The sequence below is a fragment of the Sinocyclocheilus anshuiensis genome, unplaced genomic scaffold, assembly GCF_001515605.1.
Source record: "Sinocyclocheilus anshuiensis isolate Anshui unplaced genomic scaffold, SAMN03320099.WGS_v1.1 scaffold1215, whole genome shotgun sequence".
In the NCBI taxonomy this organism is placed as follows: domain Eukaryota; kingdom Metazoa; phylum Chordata; class Actinopteri; order Cypriniformes; family Cyprinidae; genus Sinocyclocheilus; species Sinocyclocheilus anshuiensis.
The window spans coordinates 699,472-704,726 of NW_015540933.1; the positions used below are offsets into that span (position 1 = coordinate 699,472).

At 37.8% G+C, this 5,255-nt stretch overlaps 1 protein-coding gene across 1 annotated transcript in view; it reads left to right on the forward strand.

Moving 5' to 3' along the window:
* Positions 1–5,255, forward strand: part of LOC107689478 (catenin alpha-2-like) — a 519,554-nt gene that overhangs the window by 222,874 nt on the left and 291,425 nt on the right. The gene's annotated exons all lie outside the window — the stretch shown is intronic.

Here is a 5,255-nt window from a genome sequence, read left to right on the forward strand (position 1 = left end):
GGCACACACTGACACCTGATAGTCATCTCACTGATTAAAAACACCTCTGAACAGATGGACTCTAATTTCACCTTCAAATTAACAGCTAATCCTAGAGATTCACATACTTTTACTGCTCACAGATATGTAATATTGGATCATTTTCCTGAATAAATAAATGACAATGTATACATTTTCAACTCATTTGTTTGATTGGGTTCTCTTTGTCAACTTTCAGGACTTGCATGAAGATCTGCTGATTTTTTTAGGTTATATTTATGCAGAAATATAGACAATTCTAAAGGGTTCACAAACTTTCAAGCAACACTGTGTATATATATATTCGCTCGGCTCGCTAATGTCCGTCCTGTGCACTGAACGCTCTCTCCTCCACATCATGAGTAGACACGCACCTTACTGCTGATTGGCTACAAGTTTGTTTTGCTAGTCGGCCCGAATCAGTTTTCTAAAGCGTTTTTGAAAAATCGCTTACCCCACCTTTAATGTCATACAACGATCGGTCTGCGCTGTGCTGCTTCAAATCAAACGCACCTCATCTCACGAGCTGACCCACCGAGCCAGTCTGTTTTGACGTCACACTTACCCTCACATCCGCATGTAAGCATGTCGTTGGCGTGGAAGTTCTTCATTATGAGTTAAGCAGACACAAAGTTCGCAATTTGTAATACAATATTGATTGGTTTTCCTCAAGTTCGCTGACGAAGTTTCAATCAAAGCCACAACAGAACTGTTTTGTCTCTCCAAGCAACACAGCAATGTTTTGATACTGAATGAATCCACGTTTTTGAACGAATCAACTGATCAATGATTCAGTAACCCTTTCATAAAGACAGTAATCACTTGCCACGTTTCTGAATGAATCAGCCGTTTGAACGAATGACTAATGACTCGCTCATTAAAACAGTCATTTACCGTCATCTATCGGTGGTTTGGTTTCATATTTAAACGTATTGCATTTTTCCCAACATTTTTAACTTGTATGTTCAAAAATATTTAAAACATTAATCTTAATAAATAATAACATTTATATTATATTATATTAATAAATAATACATTTATTATTATTATTATTATTATTATTATTATTATAAATTTTTATTAATAAATAATACAATTATTTATGCATTTGAAATGTTGTGGTGTAAATGCATTTATGGCAGCTCAGCTTCATCAAACAGTCTGTGTAAATGCATCTAATGTCACTTCAGATGCAGTTTGGAGTTTGTTGATAGTATGCACACTGTAATCGGTGGTTTGGTTTCATATTTAAACGTATTGCATTTTTCCCAACATTTTTAACTTGTATGTTCAAAAATATTCAAAAAGTCTGTGTAAATGCATCTAATGTCACTTCAGATGCAGTTTGGAGTTTGTTGATAGTATGCACACTGTAATGTGAACATTAAAATTAGCAAAAATAAATTACTCCACTGCTCACAAAGAGAAGTATGAACACCGATGACAAGAGAGTTGCACTGTCCCAAAAATGTTGTGGTATAAATGTGCTTTTTTTTTTTTTACTTGAAGCATATGTTGGTCTTTTCCCTTTATTTTGTTGTCAGATTGAACCAGAACGCGAAGAAATTGTTGAATACAATTGTTATTTTTGTTTTCTTTGCACACAAAAGTATTCTCGTAGCTTCATAAAATTAAGGTTGAACCACTAATTAATGACATAATTTTCATTTTTGGGTGAACTGTCCTTTTAAATACACATTTTTACCATTTTCCATTCACAATTTTTCTATAACACTAAATGTCTCTCTGATGGAACAAGTGTTGCATAGCTCTTGGTCCCGCATTGTCCTTTGCATGTATTTGCTTGGTTCAGAAAATATTGGATAATGTCAGACCAAGACTTCCCATGTCAGGGGAAAGTTTGGGGTCTGTTCCTATTTCTGGGGTTTGATATTTTATTCTGGAGGTTACGGTCGACTCCACTCACTTTTTTAACTCTCAGCGCACACACTTACACCTGAGCAGGTTTGACCTGGGACCAGTCAATTCCAACCTCAGGCTCTGGATAAATGACAGAGAAGGCTCTTTGTCTATGCTCCTATGCTCTTTTTAAAGCAGCCGTCAGTAACCTCTGACCCATGACTCTGCCAGTTGCTGATGTGCTCTCCTTTTTGCCCAAGTGTGTCTTCAAGATAAGGAAGGGATTGGGTTAGAAATTCGGCTCAAGCAGAGAGAGACTGGAAACCCTCTCACACACATAAACATCAGTTAACTTTTTTAGTTCTTGTCCACAGACCTTCAGAATCAGCGAGGGAAGTTCATCACGTCCTTCAGGCTGTATTAGCCAGCCTTGACTATTAACTCACAGCTGAAGAGAGGTTCAGAATGATAAGAAACCGTAGAAACGCGAAATTACCAAAAACCTAATAGAGGCTATGAGAAATACAGAATTACGGATTCAAACAACCTCAGAAGCGTGACTTATGAAAGAGACCTGTGTGCTGAGGTAATTAGCCTCCTGATGGCAAACATCCCCTCTTATCCCTGCTTCATTAGGGCTGTAAACTCTCTCTCTTTCTCTCTCTGAGTAACCACAACCTTAATTGGCATTGTATACTGAGGTTTATGACCCGAAGCAAATCTCCATAGACTCTGCATTCATTTGGCCAATAAGATTGTCTGTGAGTGTGAGTGTGTGTGTGTGTGTGTGTGTGTGTGTGTTTGTGCACCACCATGTTAAATATCCCCAGCATCTTTCATATAATTTGTGGATGAAGGCCTTGAAAGTACAGGTATCGGATTTGAAGCAGCTTGTAATCTAATAAAAATTTCAGCAATGAATGGAGAAAGGTGTCAAGTTTTCTGGCCCCCATTTCCTCTGCAATTTAGGACCAGTTACCTCAAAGAAACGAGAAAGCAAGTAAAGGCAAAAAAAATAACCTTGGAGATGTAATTAAAATGTTCTTTTGTTGGCCAAATGGCTGAGAAGTCAAAGTGCTGTGTTTATTTGAAAATATAAACTGTTAAAATGAAGTTCAAAGAGTTTGTTCTTTTTGATTTTGTCCTAGAGTGGCGCTCAAGTAAAGTGTTTGTGGTGCAGTACCTCCTAAGGGAGGAGCTTGTGCTGAGACCATACATACAAAATAACATTTCTAATGCATCATCAGTGCATAAAAGGGCAAACTTTAGATTTGCCACAGTACAATAAATGGTAAAAGTACTGTACATTTCAGCGCTCTTGTAGCTATACTGCGTGTGTTCCTACTGCACGTATTTTGGTGATAAATGTGTACCTAGAATTGACAAAACCTTTTGAGAACACCATCATGTATGTATGAATGTATGTATATATGCATTTATTTATTTACTGACTGACTGACTGACTGACTGACTGAATGAATGAATGAATGAATACAAATTATTTATTAATTTATTTATTTACATTTTATCTGTTTCACATTCACCAAATCTCCAGAGTCTGAGACCACTCAATACTTAAATAGAGTATAACTTGAACACAGCAATGTAAAATGTGACCCATCAAATCTGCACAATTATTTTCCTGGCCGCTCTTAGAATAAAACATATTTTTGTTTCGCATTTTTACAGCAGCAACAGCACCACGGCCTTTGTGGCCTCCTATCTTGTGTGTTTCAAAGAGGGCAGACCTCATTTAGTTCTAACTTTGAAGTGTGAACAGAAAAAAGAAAGAAAACCAGGTGCAAATGAAGGGGCCCAGGGTTAGGTGTGTGGGAAGCAGAAAAAGGAAAGACGAACATCAAAGAATAAAGCCAACCTGGACCCACACATGGTACCCACTCAAGGTGAACAGCTCGCTTCTGCACAGAAACAATGGCCATTACTCACCCGGCAGCAGACACACAAAATTAGACCGTAGAGAGAAAATGAAGTTGAGGAAGGAGGAGAAAGGGAGAGCGTTTTCTGAGGTGATATATTTCAAGCCCGGCTGCTTTTGCTAAGCAGGAACAAAATGGCTAAAAGCAGTGGATAAATATTAATGTGGAATGAGGGCCCTCTAGGAGCCTATAAACACTCATTGCTCAAGCTGTGGATTAAAACGCCCATTAGCGAGGAGGCCACGGGTTCATCATTCAGCGCTTACACATGCGCTAATCATGTTACTACTGTATTCCCACCAGTTATCTTGGGGGTTTTGGCATGGTATGTTTAATGATGGCCGTTGCACAATGTGGCACATGGAAATGCAAGAGGGAGGGGAAGCAAGAGAGAGGGAGAGATGGCTTTGTTTCAACCTGAAGTCAAGCACAGGTGACAATTTTACAGGAGACTGATTCTTCACTACACTCACAGGTATTGTCATTCGAAATCTCACAAACAGAGGCCGAATCGCTTCCAGTTCAGAGAAACGCTGCAGACACTTCACTGTGTGCTGAATCAAGACGAGTTTGGGCAGATGATTATATTGATTTGTCTGTGTGAGGTCAGGACAGTGATATCTGACTTCTCATCCAATTGGTCAGGGATACACACACTGCTCTCGCAGAGTGTGTCATGGATGTATGAGTGTGTTTACCCATAAGAGCTGTTATAGTCATTTCTATTGATTGGCACTGATGCACCGTCATATTGCTATGAAGGAGGTGTTTTCTTCACGTAGGTTTCTGGAGCTTTGTGAAATGTGTTGCCATTAATTTTAATATCTCCTCTCTCTCTCTCTCTCTCTCTCTCTCTCTTTCTCTCTTTATATGTGCTGGTACCTTCATGCAATCACAAATAAGGTAAGTGCCTTAATATGTCATTATTTATTAATTGGTTTATTTGCTTATATTACCATTTCTGTTCTTATCATCATATATTTAAACCACACGGCTGCAGGCACATAGCAACAAGATTTTATATAACATTTTATACTTGTATTTAGTTTTCTCTGCCAGCACAAGTAGTTCCAAAAGAAGTGCTCCTGTGACCACACATTCTGTATGAATGTGCCAAATGGCTTGGCAATCATAAACAGCCTATAGTTATGCTAATGGAGTATGTGTGCCGGAATAGTTGTTTATACTGTTTATTATTAAAGGTGCACTACAGAATATTTTGTTAGGTTTAAAGTTCAAATGTGACAGGGTATTTCAGGTTAACATCCTTTGTCTATGTCTGTTTACATCAGACTTGTCTTCTATTCAGAATTGAATTGAAAATGGCTTCTTAAATTAAAATTCAGTTTTCATTTAATTTTAATTGATGTAGCAAACACAGTGCAGATCCACATTTAGAATTTGGAATGATGTAGACTTTAATGATGTATAATTGAAATA